The sequence below is a fragment of the Camelus bactrianus genome, chromosome 8 (assembly GCF_048773025.1).
Source record: "Camelus bactrianus isolate YW-2024 breed Bactrian camel chromosome 8, ASM4877302v1, whole genome shotgun sequence".
NCBI lineage: Eukaryota > Metazoa > Chordata > Mammalia > Artiodactyla > Camelidae > Camelus > Camelus bactrianus.
The window spans coordinates 48,064,710-48,080,526 of record NC_133546.1 but is presented as its reverse complement, the minus strand read 5'-3'; the positions used below and the strand labels follow the sequence as shown (position 1 = coordinate 48,080,526).

The 15,817-nt window shown below is 35.4% G+C and overlaps 1 protein-coding gene across 2 annotated transcripts in view; it reads left to right on the top strand.

Annotated features, from left to right (window-relative positions):
• Positions 1-15,817, top strand: part of LIN28B (lin-28 homolog B) — a 112,365-nt gene that overhangs the window by 43,575 nt on the left and 52,973 nt on the right. The window lies entirely within an intron of this gene.

Below are 15,817 nucleotides of genomic sequence, written 5' to 3'. Positions count from 1 at the left end.
AGACCTGACCAAGGTAGACAAGAAGAGTGTAGTGGAAGGATATACCAGGCAGAGTGAGCGGCGTGCACACAGACACTGGGATGTGAAATAAATAGGTAAAGGATTGAGAAGGAATAGAAGAGTATGGTAAGCGTTAAGCCTGGAAGATGAGCAGAGGCCAGAAAATAAAGGACTAACAGGTTTAAATTTCATGCTGAACAGTGCAGGGATACACTGCAAAGTTGTAAGTCTGTATATATGAGCAGAGTAGCGTGAAGGTATGGAGAGAGATGGAGCAAACCTGTGCCTTGGGATGTTCACTCCAGAAGCAGCAGGGAGAATGGGTTAAAAGCAAAGAGAAGCTATTATTCCAGTTAAAATGAGATATGATGAAGACTTGCATTAGGAAAATGTGAGGAAGGGGGTAAAGGGGTGACGTAAAATCAGTATGAATTGAACTTGGCGACCCGTTGATGTGGGGGTGAGGGAGATGGAGGTTTCTGTCTAAAGCAACTAGATGGATGATGGTCACTTTTCATTGGGTAAGGAAACCATTGCCTTGACTGGTGACGTAATATAGTGTGTATCTAAGAGGCTATACCTTGGAGCTAGACTGTCTGGTCTAAAACCCTAGCTTTGCCATTTATTAACTTTGTGGTCCTGGGCTTGTTACTTTAGTGTCTTTGTGCCTTCGTTTCCTTCATTAGATTCGTTTACACATGCGTTAATGTGTGTAAAATGCTTAGAATAGTTCCTGGCAAGTAAGCACTATGTGTGTTTGCTGTTATTATTAGTGGAGTATATGAGTTAGTTACGTTTTAGGCATAAAAAGGGAGAGTCATGTGGAAATACATAGTAAGCAGTTGGGTATTTGAAGCTGGAGCTCAGTCAAGTAGTCTGTGCTAGGGATACTGAAATGGAAGTTATTATCTAAGTAGCAGTTGAGATTAAGGGAATACAGAAAGTATCCCACGGAAACCAGATACAGTGGTTAGAAGGCCAAGATGGAATTCTAGGAACAATGATAACTTAGAAGTCAAGGAAGATGGGCTTCTGGATGTTACTAAGGGAGAGTGACCAGAGGCATAAGGAAGAAAATTAGGCCTTATGGTCTTGGATACCAAGGGCAGTGAGGGAGTGATTCATGCCAAATGCTATAAAGCTGACAAATATGATAAAAACTGAAGATTGAAAAGTCCACTGGATTTGCAGTGAGAGCATTTCTGTAGAGTTTGGGGCAGAGGTCACTTTACCAAGGACTGGAGAATGGAGGAGGAGGCATTGGACTTGGGAGTTAAGATCTTTCTTTCTCCCCCACTTTATCATTGATTTTTAAGAAATTTAACTTTATCAAAATAATAGTTAAAAACCAAGTAGTTAAAAAAGATCAAATAGTTCTGTAAGGCTTGGAAGGAAAAAAGGAAAAGCACTTTCTTTTTTTACGGAGGAAATAGAAATAAAATTGTCTAGCTGTTTCTTCTGGAATTTACTGCCATGTTTCATATTGCTATTTCTTTTTCTTTCCAGATACTATCTGTAGACTTCCTATTGCAGAAGATGAACTTTTAGCTTTTTTACCTCCTGCGTTCTTCTAAAAAAGAAAAAGAATTTGGTACAATTTTTGACTAAAGAAATATTTAGTATTAATTTATTATAGTACATTAAAGTTACTCACAGAGGATCATAGTATATTGTGATTTTCTTCTCTTTTTAAACACTTTTTAGAGTTAATAATTGCTTTTTTTGCTTAATTTTCTGTATATACATCATTACCATGTCTACAAAATCTTCAACAGAACTGGAAACCTACCCTATAGCTTCATACATCTCAAGTCATCTGCCAGTATCATTTTTTTTCCTTGGAGCATCTGCTCTTGGATTTACCTTCAATCTAAAAACTCTGTTGCTCTGTTCAGGCCTGCTGGATAGCTGTTGTCCCCATGTTTTTGCTGGTGGATTTTTTTTTTTTTTAACTCTCATCTTGGAAATTTCTTTTGCCTCTTTACTATTTCTGGATCTCATGTCTTCATCTTTCTTAGTTTTATCCCATGACTGGATAGAACAAATATTTAAACTGCTTCCTAAGAAAGAGTACTAAGGAGGTGGAGTTTTCAAGACTCCATGTGTCTGATAGTTTGGCTAGGTATAGAATTCATATGGAACTACTTTTCCCTCATATTTGCAAATATTCTATTTATCGTCTAGTCTGTGTTGCTGCTGAAAATCAGATGCCATTCTGATTCTTATTCCTTTTTTATAATACTCCACCTTCTTTTTCTTTCTCCCTAGAAACTTTTAGGTCCCTTGCTTCCTGCCACTCTAGGTTGTTCTGAGATTTCACAGTGATATGCTGGGTTTTTTAATTCATCTTTTTCATGACTTGATCCTTTCAATATGAAAACTCATTTTTGTTCTTGGAACTATTCTCAAAGTCCTCAGCTTTCTTAGTTCTTTTTTTCTGTAACTCCCATGGGTGGATGCAGATTTTAAGCTTTTCACTCTTATTGTTCATCATTTTTATCTTTGTTCCCTTTTGGGGTATTTAATCAATTTTCTAATACTTCTGTTGAACTTTTAGTGTCTCTAATGATATATTCAATTTTATAAGAGCTCTTTCTTGTTTTCAGGAAAATCCTGACTTGTTTTATGATGTTGTATGATCTTTTATCTACCTGAGGATGTTAACTGCAGTGTTTTTTGGCTTTCTTCTCCCTGCTTGTCCTAATTCCTCCAGACTCTTTTTATGCTTGCTTGTGTTGCCTCCTTTCTCCCTTGTTGAAGCATCTGGTGATTCTTGATCGTCCATTTGTAAGAGTGACCAAGATGTTCTGTTATGGGACAGTTTTACTAAATGCTTTGATACCACATCACATGGATTGCCATCCAGTATAATTTTCCGTGCCTCCCACTTACCAACCTGTAACATAATTCATGAGGACACATTTTGGGTTTGGGGTATGATCACAACTCACTTAAAAAAAATTTTTTTGTATATATATTTTTTAATTGGAGTATAGTCAGTTTACAATGTTGCATGAATTTCTGGTATACAGCATAGTGTTTTAGTCATCCATACACATACATATATTCCTTTTCATATTCTTTTTCATTATAGATTACTACAAGGTATTGAATATAGTTCCCTGTGCTATACAATATGAACTTACTGTTTATCTACAATTGGGAGGTTTTAAATGACTAGATCTCTCAGCTAACCTAAACAGTCTTTATTGGTTGAAAATAAATATGTGTATTTTTAAATATATCTTTTTAAAAATTGTAAGTTATTCTATGTCGTCACTTTAAAAATACCTCAAATATGTTAGTACCCTTCAGTCAGTTTAAAATTTCACTCACATTTATTTTATTTGGGGCTTTATGTTCAAACTGTGCTTTAATTTTATTACTGATGTTATCTTTGTAAGCCCAGTAACATTGTAATGATGCATCGCTAAATCAGTAGGTTTTAACTGCTTGGTTTCATTATTTGAAATCCATGTGTGTTTGGACAAGTTTTATTTTCAAAAAGAAGTAACCCCAACATCAAATAATGTTATAATTTGCTTGCCTTTTTTTTTTTTTAACTTTTTTTATTGAGTAATAGTCGTTTTAGAATGTTGTATCAAATTCCAGTGTAGAGCACAATTTTTCAGTTACACATGAACATACATATATTCACTGTCACTTTTTTTTTCGCTGTGAGCTAATTTGCTTGGCTTTGAATGATAATTTTATGGGAAAGTTTTGGGCGCTGTTCACATAGTGGAAACAACTGAACAGTTTGTTGTTGTTAGGATAATGGAAACTGCTTTGCCTAGTGTCTAAAGACTAGACACATTTCTTTTTAAATATCCTGCTTTTAGACAAGAAATAGATCATTCTTTTAGCTTTAAAAGTCGTTTATTTTCTTATCACACACATGTTGATATTCAGCTAAGAAGAACTCTTAAGGTGGGTATAACAAAGCGTGTTATGTGTTCACTTGTTAAAAAATAGCTGACAATCTCACTGTATGTCCAGGTCTTGACACAATTGTGTGTATCACGTGTATTCTAGCAGTAAGTGCACTTGCTTGATTTTTCTGTTCTATCATGAGCAAGCCAGAAACTTTAATAAAAGAGCAATACAGAGCTGTACTATTTTAAATCAAGAGCACAAGCTTTTTAACATATGCACTGAAAGATAACAGCAGACACTTCTGAAATCTTCACACTCCCCCGCACCCCAAAAATATGTAAACCCAGTGGTACCAAGTAAAATGTTAGGCATTCCACTGATTTAATTTTGAGTATATAATATGATTGTTATATGTTATAGAACTTAAGATACTTAAAGATATATTAAAAAACAGAAATTCACATCAATTATCAGAAAATCACTGAAGCATTTCTCGAAACTCCAGAGTTTTTTACGTAGCAAGCTTGAAAAAAAAATCACTCTTAAAAATCACTCTTTCAAAGAGCCTCAGATGGGGGTGAGTAGAGGTAGTTGTGGAAAGCTGAGTTGATTTTTTCTGCATTGGATAAAGCCAAAAAGATAAGTTTGGAGTTTTTGTTAATATCTGTGCAGCTTGAGAAGTTCCTAATTCTTTCCTCAGTTCTAAGGGGAAAGTGTGGAGGCACCTCTCATTGATTCATCTTCTCTGCTACCCATCCCTGTCAACCATCATTGTAATAAAGGGTAAATATCAAACTCTTCTCAAAGCCAAATCAGCTCCATGCAGAGGGCAGAAACTGCCTTGGAGGAAAGGGTCAAGTGTAATTCCCCTCAGAAAGTATGCTCAAAAGGAGAGCAGGGTCTCTATAGTATTGTTCTCTTTAGTTTCAAGATCTTTGCTCTCCTGTGTTGTCTAAATCACCTTCCTGCTGCCTTTCAAATTCACGGATCAGCCCAGCTGCACAGATTGGAGAGTCTGAAAATCTTCAAATTCATTCCAAAGTCCTTATATTCATTTATTCTCAGCTCCATTCATGTTTATATTCATTACTTCTTACTCATTTCTGGCTCTGTATCTCTCTCTACCTCCTCCAGTGTCTCTCCTTTTCCAGTCATACAAATGATACAAAATGTCAGATTGTAGGTCACTAGAAGATTTAATTTTCTGAAATTTGTTGGTAATGTCCAGTATAGAGCCATATCCATGTTGGTCTTACTAAATACTTTATAAACATCATAATGATAACTTAAATTTCAACTTAATACCTTTTTAAAAATTTAATTATGCCAACATATCTCTCACTCATAGAGTATCTCTTTATCAAAGGTGTATTTTTACAAAATTTTTAAATGAAGAATTTGATACATACAAAGAAACTGAAAGACTTTTAACAGTGAATCATTTTTTTAATTTTTTATTTCTTAATTAATAGACTTTTTTTTTTTAGAGCAGTTTCAGGTTCACAGCAGAATTGAGGAGAAAATGCAGAGTTTGCACATAGCCCTCCCCACCCACACATATACACTCCCCAACCCTCAACATCCCTCATCAGTGTGGCATATTTGGTACAATCGCTGGACCAACATAGACACATTATTATCAACCAAAGTCCACAGTTTACATTAGGCCAACAGTGAACCATTATATCCATCCTCTAGATTGTATAATTAACATTTTCCTATACTTGGTTTTTCACGTAACTATACATCTATCAATGTGGATCAGTAATCTGTCTTTTTGATGCATTTCAAAAGAAGTTACAAGCATCAGTACACTCCCCCCTAAATCCTTCAGCATACATATCGTTAAGTAGAGTTCAATATCTTTTTTGAGGTAAAATTGATATACAATGAAATGCACAATCTGTAAGTGCACCATTCAATAACTTTGACAAATGACTTGACTTTTGTAGCCTGAACCACTCTCAAGACATTGAACATTATCATCACTCCACAAAGATTTCTCATGTCCTTCCTAGTCAGGCTTCCTGGTCAGTCACCCATCCATCCACAGGCAACAAGTATTCTAGCTTTTTCCTATCATAGGTTAGTTTTGTTTATCCTAGAAAATTCATATAAATGGAATTGCAATCTGTACTCTTTGTATAAAGCTGCTTTCACTTGGTATTGGTGGGAGGCAGTTTTCCCTGGGTCTCCCAGTTGGCTGCCCGTTTTGTGCATGAGGAACTGACACTCCTTTAAATGTTTATATAACAGACAGCCTTGGAACATAGAGCTAGTGTTTCCTTCTAGAGTACAGGACGGTGCTTACTGCCCATTATAAAAATTCAGGTTCCCTAAACTCAGTTTCCTCTCTTATAATCCAACCCACTGTATGTAAGTTGTATTTGACTTTTCCTTGTGGGACTAGGGGCTTGTAGAACCAGCATAAAAGTGCTGATACTCTGGTTACTGCTATTGCTCCAAATAACAAACTTTTCTTTATCTCTGAATCTTTGCCTTCAACCAGCATCTGTGAAATTCCAGCAGGCTAATTTTTTGACTTGCATTTGAGGTAAAATCAGAGACCCTTTATAGTTCTTTATAGTTCAGAGTGGTTCATTTGTTACAATTGTTGAACCTACAGCGATGCATCATAATCACCCAAGGTCCATAATTTATCTTAGGATTCACTCTTGGTATTGTACATTCTGTGAGTTTGGTCAAATGAATAATGATATATATCCATTGTTACAGTATCATGCAGAGTATTTTCACTCCCCTAAAAATCCCTGTGCTCTACCTATTCATCCCTCTTCTTCCCTAGACCCTTGGAAACCACTCATCTTTTTACTGTCTCCATAGTTACGCTTTTTCCACAAAGTCATATAATTGGAATCATACAGTATGTAACCTTTTCATATTGCCTTCTTTCACTTAGTAATATGCATCAAGGTTTTTCCATATCTCCATGGCTTAAAAGCTCATTTCTTTTCAGTGATGAATAAGATTCCATTGTCTGGATGTACCACAGTTTATTTATCCATTCACCTATTGAAGAACATCTTGATTGCTTCCTAATTTTATCAGTTATGAGTAAAATTGCTATGCAGGTTTTTATGTGGACATAAGTTTTCAACTTCTTTGAGTAGATACCAAGGTGTGAATGCAGTTGCTGGATTGTATGGTAGGAGTATGCTTAGGTTTGTTAAGAAATTGCCAAACTATCTTCCAAAGTCACTGCATCATTTTGTGTTCCCATCAGCAATGAATAAAATTTCCTGTTGCTTCATATCTTCAACAGCATTTGGTGTTGTCACTGTTCCAGATTTTGGCCATTCTAATAGGTGTATAATCATATCTCATTTTAATTTACATTTCCCCCATGACATATGATGTGGAACATCTTTTCATATGTGTATTTGCCATCTATACATCTTCTTTAGTGAGATGTTTATTGAGATCTTTGGCCCATTTTTAAATTGAGTTGTTCATTTTCTTATTGTTGAGTTTTAAGACTTATTTGTATATTTGAATAACAGTCCTTTATCAGATGTGTCTTTTACAGATATTTTTCTCAGTCTATGACTTATCCACTCATCTTCTTGACTTTATTTTCTGCAGAGCAGAAGTTTTTAATTTTAATGAAGTCCAGGTTATCAATTATTTTCTTCATGGGGTCATGCCTTTGGTGGTGTATTTGAAAAGTCATCATCATACCCAAGGTTATTAGGTTTTCTTCTATGGTGTCTTCTAGGAGTTTTATAGTTTCGCATTTTCAATTTAAGTCTTTGATTCATGTTGAGTTAATTTTTGTAAAAGTATAAGAGCTATGTAGAATTTTTTTGCATGTGTATATTTATCTATACTTAATTTAAATATATATTATAATATATTATGTATAATTATTATTCATTAATATGTAAGAGAAATTTATAATTTTTTCAATTTGATGAAACATGAATATCACTGAAGCTTAGATTTGATAGGAATTTTTTATAATTTCTTTATTTAGCCATCATGTATTAAGTACCTCTTGTTTTCAAAGGGAGGCAATAAAAATAAAATGTCCTACAATAAAAGGACCTAATTCTTACAATTCAATATATCATCTAAGAAGTTTCACAGAAATATTTTAAAAAGTCAAACAAAACAATAAGGAATAAAAGATTGGGTGAGTTGAGTAGGGAAGCCTGCCAGCAGCTAAAGCTTCAATATTCTAAACCTGATGTTGTGACTGTGGTGTTGAGGGCCAACTGAAACATCCTATAGAATGTTATGCTAGGCTTTACAGTATACAAGGGCTTTTGGTGTAAAAGATCTGGCTTTGAGTCCTGACACTACCATTCCTCAGGTTTGACCTTGGGTCTCTCGTGTCCTCATCTAAAAGAGAAAATCACAGCTACTTTGTCCTTCTTCCCTCCCTGTTGCCTTTACTCCCCACCACCCTGACTCTCCTCCTCTGCCTTGAATATATATTGAGCACCTGCTGTGTTTCAGGGATGGTTTTAGGTGTAGGGATGGAAATGAAAAATTGTGATATTTCCTTTTGGGAAGTTTGTAGCCTTAGAAGAAAACAAGACACATGGCAAGGCAGACTGGTAAGTGTTATAATGGTGATCTATGCCACGTATAGTTGAAAAGAAGTACCTGTGTTTGCTCAAGAATGACATGAAGAGGTTTGAAGATGAGATAATGTTTAAACTGAAAGTCAGTAATGTGCAGACATTTGCCAAGTTAGGGTCAGGAGTAAGGGTAGTTTGGATCAAATGAAAGCATTCAGACAGTACCTGTTTTTGAGTAGGTTCTTGAACCTGTTTGTTTCCTCTCACCTCCCCCATACCTGTGTTAGCAGAGAGAAGAGCAGACTGGATTCTTACAGAAATAGTGTAAGCCGTGTATTGAGCTGCTCTTCAGTCTGCTAAGCATTGTCCTAGGCATTTTACATTAATTTTTTAGAATCTAACAATAACTAGAAGGTATTTTTTGTTCACTGAAGATGTTATTATCCCCAGTTGGATAGATAAGGAAACTGGGGCACAGGCTTTTTTTTTTTTTTTTTTTTCAAACATGTCTGTGGTCATGCAGTTTGAGGTTGTGAATAGTAGGATTAGGACTCAAACCAGTATTCAAATCCAGCTTTAATCCCTGCATGCTTTCTGTTGCGCCTTTTTAAATACCATTCCAGTAGTGTTGTCAGTTTTAGTGTGTTCTTCTCAGTGTTGAAGTACAGGCCAGATGATGGGATTTGGGTAAGATTGACTTTAATATCAAGAAAAGTAGAAATAAAAATCTCATTATTTTAAATCCTGTTTATGTGAAATTTAGTGATTTGACTGGGGCTAAACTGGATTTTCTCTATTTAGGTAAAGCTTCGTAAACATTGGCTTCTACAGTGCCACCAGATTTCCTTTAGCTTCTAGTTTCTTAAGGGATTTTAGTTAAGTAAGAACTAAAAGCTAGCTCCTCTTCAGTAAATTGGGAAATAATAAGTAAGAATACATAAAAGGAAATTTCAGCATTGTCAAAAAATTGTTACTCATTCATTTTGATATATGTCTACATAGAGTGAAGTCATATACTTTAAAAAGTATATTTTAACAAAGGATAAGAGAGCTGTGTTCTATAACAAAGAAAAGAAGGAGACCCACCCAATGGTAAGCAATTTGTCCATGGTTGTGCAACACATTAGTTACTGGAGCCAAGGCTAGATCCCAGAGCTCCTAATACTTAGTCTAGTGACATTTCTATTGTGTTCTTGTAGGTACCTCAGGCTTAATGATTCCCAGAGTATCTTGGCATGTATTTCAAAAGCATATAGTCCTTAAGTAATGGCCAAGACTTATGCATATTGTAGAAAGGTTAATTGCCCTGTACTAATTGTATATTTTTCCACTGATACCTTAGAAAAAAGTCTTTGCCTCATAGAACTATTTAAAAGAAATGGAATATATTTGAATTTTTAACTCTTCAGCCTACTAATATTATCTGCTATTCCAGACATCTTTTTTTTTCTAGCATGCTTTTATCGCCCAGCTTTATTGAACTGTAATTCTTCTACAACTTAATTTTTAATTAAATTCTTATTGTACTGCTTAACAGTGAAGTGAATCACTTAAATCTGCTGTTATAATTAGAGAAAGTCAAGAGCTGTCATCGTCCAGCCAATTAGTGTTAGATCTTTTCTGGAGTGAAGCACTTGGAGGAGTCTTGCAAAGATGCTTGTATTACTAGTACAACATCACTACCCATTTACCAATAAATTGTCACATGGGGCAAGCAATATTTTATAGCAGGTAATATGTATGACTTAGAATGTGTTTTGCAAAACCAGTTCCTCCTTCCATTTTTTAGTTTAGTTGTAACCATCTCTTACTAAGACTTCATGATAGTTACCTTGTAACGGGCATCCCTGCCCACACACGCCTCCTGTCTCCAGACATCTATGGTATTGCCAAACAAATTAGATATTTTTAAAACACAGATTTGATCTTGCTGCTTGTGAAAGCAAAAAAGTATCAATAGGTGTTTATTTTATACAGAAGACAATGCTTAGTGTGTCAATCAAAAATTTCCGTTAGCCAGCTCCAACGTACATTTTCCAGTCTCATTTATGGTCACCCACTAATACACTTAAAGTAAGTTTCTTGCCTTGCCCAAACATGTATTAACTGTCCTGCTCTACAAGCATGTGGTTAAACCATTAGCTCAGTTTGAATTAATGTCTTCAACCTCCACTGAAATCTCTTTCTTCATGCACTCAAAAACGTACCTCATGTGTAAAAGCTTCCATACATAATATATATTCCATAAAATATACTCCATTCAGTATAGACCTCTCCTTGGTATTCCCTTTAGCTCTGGGAAATTTTCTCACACTATTCATTTCATAATTTATCTTCCTTCATCTTCTGTATTCTCTTTCTCAGGAGCTCTAGTCCAGGTTTTGCTGTTTGTCCTTTTGGATTCATACTCTGTTCTTCTCTTTTCTCTCATATATTTCATTTTGGGAAGTCTGTTTACCCTGAGTCCCAAGAGATTTTCTAAACTTTTGTTTCTAACCTACTTAATTTCAATGATCACTATTAACTTTCTGAGAGGATTTTTTAAATTCTCTGGTTGTTTTTGTTTTTGTTTTATTGATATTATATTATCTCAAATATCTGTAGAGATACTCTAATTAGATGGTGTATAAAGTTTCTTTTGTTCCCTCATTTATCTTGGCCTTTCTTCATTATGCTGCATGTTTTGTGATTCTTGGTTGACCCTTCAGATATATGAATGAGGGGTAAGAACGAAGGGTAGGAATGATTTAAGGCTGAGTGGGTAGGGAAACTGCACTTGCACTAGCGGGCTCCTAATTGTTAGCATGAGTAGAGGTTTGTGTGCAGGATCCAATATTTCACAAGTTGCCCAGATATTTCCTTCAGTCTCTTAAGAGAAGGGCCTCACGTTATTTGTGTTGGGGTATTGTTTGCCTGTTTTCACATCTATAGGTGGGAAAATGAAATGGGTATCTAGTCCACATGCAAATTTTCCATTAATCCTTCTGTTTTCAAGCCCACTGCTCTCCCTTGCTTTCATTGCACATGTAGTGTCTCAGCACAGTCTGTGAGTTCTGTTAGGAATGCTGGTTCCTACTTGTGCTGCAGCTCCTTTTATTAGTTTTGCTAACATATGGCTCCTTCAACTCAGTTAATCAGCCAGCAGTCTCTCTAACTTCCAGAAACTTCTTTAATTCTGCTTCCCAATGATGGCACCCCTCTTATGCTCTTCCTTATTGTGAATCTATTCATTTTGACTATCTTACTATCATTTTGATATCTTTTAAAGAGTAGCATGAAACACGTTTATTCAGCCTGCCATCTTGAATTGGAAGTCAGCTTCTGCTTCCTGGAGAAGAAAATACACTCTTACTTCTAAGGAGAATCAAGAATAAAACTGTAGGAACACTTTACTGCCTTCTCAGTCCAGCTGGAGAGAAAAATCAGGTGCCAAAGGAGATAAGTGATCCTCTTACTAAGTGGAACCTTGGGTAGAAATACTTGACAAATAAAATATAGTATTTGAACCACTCCCATTTGACTCCATGTGCATGTCATTCTTTGAAAGTCATTTTTAAATGACTGGGGGTGGGGGGAGGAAAGGGAGGTATAGCAAGGAAACTGAGAGCGAGTATTTTTATAATTCTGAAATAAACTTGTGCCAAAATGAATTTTAAAATTTGGAATAAAAGGAAGTGGGTGAAAGGGGAACCTTCTTTGGTTGGAGGAAGAGGAACACAAATTAAAGGTGTTAGATAAGTTAACTGAATATGTGCACATTCAAAATTGGCCTGTCCCCTTTGTAAGTGCCTGATATCTCAGCAGGCATGTCAGCAGCTTCTTCTAAATGATTCTTCATTCATTTGTTTATTTATTCACTCAATAACTGTGATTCTGTCCAATAGAAAATAAACATCTATTTTGTCCAAACAGATGTCACAGATGACAGTGTAATCCCAAACACCAAAAAGTCTTGCCTTATGGAGGTCTTGCATGTAGATTGAACAAAAATCTACATAAACCTGCATTCTTGGTTCACAGAGGCAGAACATCATTTTGTGAGCCATATCAATGAGAATGATTAGAGAATATGGGAAGAAGGAAGAACAAGAAAAACAGATCCCAGATCCATATTAACTTCTGAATGGAGTCAGAGAACAACGTTATTACCATGAGCCATTATAATACTATCAGCATTTTATTCCAGAGGTACCATGCGCAGTGTCACCTTGACACTAAAGATAAGAGAAGTTATTTTATGTAGCAGCAGTAGGAGCAGGAAGTGTGACTTTGCATGAGCAATTCACTTAACCCCTTAGAATTCAGTCCACCTTTTTTCAAGTGGGAGTTGGACCAAATAACCATTAAGGTTCTTACTGGTGCAAAACCTTGAATTCTTTTAAACACTTACTGAATGATGGTAGTTTGCAGGCATTAGTTTAATCCTTTAGGAAATTCTAAGATATATATCACAGTGCCTGGCCTTCAGGAGAAGATAAACCCAAAAGAGCAAATAGAAGTAGGGCATGCACAGATGTCTGCATTACACAGGGGTGTACTGTAAAAACTGTGTAGGAGAATCACTTAAATGAACAGGAGAGAATTTCCAACTTGGGCAATTGAGGGTGATTGCATAAAGGGTTATATGAATTATGGCTTGAATCTTCAGTAAGATTTTGATAGACAGCTGTGCCTAAAAGAGAGCATCCCCACCAGCATAAGCTGGAGTGCAGAGATGTGAAAACGTGAAGTGTGTTCAGGGAAGTACAAGTCAGCCAGCCTTATTAGTGGAGGAGTTGTGTTTTAGGGTGTTGGAAAAGGAAGTGGAAAATATGAGTAGAGGTAACATTATGAGTGGTCTCACCTACAATTTAAGAGAAGTATTGTAGCTTTTTTAGACAGGAGACTAACAGGCAGAGATTTATTCAGAGAAAATACACAGGTGTGGAAGATGCTATGGAGTAGGGAGGAGACTTGATGCTGAAACAGCAGTGAAGAAACTTTTACTCATCCAGGAGGGAAATAGCTGGCACCAGAAGTAGGGCAGTGGCAATCCAATGAAATGGTTGGAGCAAATGAAAGACGTTATGAAGTAAGAATGCACACACTTCAATACATGGTTTGGGTAAAACTAAGGATTAGAACCAGTGTAACTGGGAAAATGGAGGCACCTTTAATGAAAAATGACAAGGCAAGGGAAGAAGTTGATTTTTGTGAAGAAATAAAATTAGCCAATTCCTCATCTTTCAACAAATCTTTCCCATTTATATAACAGCAATTTCAGTGTAATAGCAAAGATAGAACAGTCTCTGTGAATTCTTGTCTTTCTTTCAAAGCCACTATAGTTTCTTAGGGATATTACTATTATTTTTATCAATTATTATGAATCTGAATTGCCTTATGTACTCATTTGGAGGAGAATGTATGATAGAATGAAAAAAAAAGTATTCTTTCAGAATATCTTGAAGAGTAGCCAAAACTCAGTGGTCCTTAGGAAGAGTAGAATTTTACTTTAGATATGGAAAAACAGCTCACTTATAAATGATACCCATCAAAAATTATAATAGTAGAAAATGAAATCAAATTATGTATACCCATACACTAAAAGCTATCAGGAAGTGATAGAATTTTGATAATAGAAAATAACATGAGCATATGATAGCTCTAATTAAAGCTGCTATCCCTTCCTTCTCTTAATTGCAGTAGTTGACCTCTGCTCCACTTCATCTGGTTTGATCATCTGCACTTTCTTGAGTGGGAAGTGAGAAAGGAAATGAAAGTAAAGGACTATTTATAATTAGTGAGAGGAAAGCTTGGGAAAAAAATAGATTTGGAAATATATAAAGCTTTAAAAACTATATTTTTTTAATTTTAAAGAGTGTAGGCAGTTGTGATTTTTTTTTTTTTCTGATTTCTACATAGCATCAGAGAGCAGAAAAGTTGCTGCCAAATTACACTTCCACATGAAGTCACAGTGTGAGATAAGCTGCACTAGGAACTGGTTAAAAACCCTGTCTTCATGTGTTGTATTGCTTTCACAATGAATAGCTTCCTTTTGCATTGAAATTTGAAGTGTTGTTTTTATCTGTTCCATATAACTGTTTGGTTACCTGTAATTATTTAGCTGCCTTCAGAGTCATGGACTTGGGAGGAGTGAAGATTTCCTGGTCCAGCATTTCCCGAAGTATGCTAGTCATCTGTAGTTTAAAGAAAGGGCTCTGGGATCAATTAGATTGGGAAATTGCCGGGTTAAGCACAGTTAAACAAGATTTTTATTTCTGTGGAGGTGGGGGAGGGTATGGAAACTCAGAGACTTTAATATGTTAATACAAATCAACTAAGGGGAAACTACGTATAGCAATTTACAACCTTATCTGACCCCCAGATCCTTTTTTCATGGAATCTTTTTCAGAACCATTGTTTCTCAGAACACATGGGGGGAAACTCAAATCCCTTAAATTGACAGATAAACAGAAAAGAGAGAAATGGCTCATTCAAAACTGCATAGCTATTTACTTAAAGAACTAGACTTGAACCAAGGTCTCGACCTACCATATTCTGATGTGCTTCCTTTTACCCCCAAATTCAGAAAAATCTTTAAAAGCTACATGGAACTTAAAATTAGATCTGTAAAATGTACACAGAGGGATTTGAAGAAATAAATAAAATGAATGATTTAGTGATTTTAGTATATTTTTGAATTGGTACATTCACTTTGATGAAAAGAGTTAGATCAAAAGGGCCAATTAATGTTTGTAACCAAAGTTAAATTTTTCCAATCAGGAAACTTTTTTTGGTCATTATCAAGTACCTTTCAAATTATAAAAATCTGTTTCCTTTCAAATTATAAGAAGTTCAAACAATACAATAATGTGTGTATCCAAAAGCCTCCCATTTTCCCTGGAGAAAATGACTGTTTATGATATGCTGTCTATTGTTCCAGACTGCATGCCTCTACAAGTAAACGTGTATCTTTTAAAAACTTATCTACATAGATGATGTTATGATAGACACACTGTTCTTTACTCTTCAGTTTTTTACTCAACCGTATTACGTTTATCTTCCCCATGCTAATACATACAGATCTTTTAATAGCTCAATAATGTTACATTTTATAACTACTATAATTTAATCACTTTCCCATTGATAGACATTAGGGTAGCTGTAATTTTTCTATCAGACAGCAGTGCTGTAGTGAATTTTGATACAGGTTTTGGGTGGGGGTAGGGGGGAAATTGTGTGAGTATGTCCATAGGAGAGTCCTTGAAGTAGAGTTGCTGAATCAAAAAATAAACACATTTAAATTTTTTAAGTGTTGCCAAATTGCCTTAAAATGTGTTATTAGTTTATTCTCCCACTGCCACTATTACAACAGGAAACTTTTAAATAGTATGCCTTTTGCTGAACTTAAAAAAAAA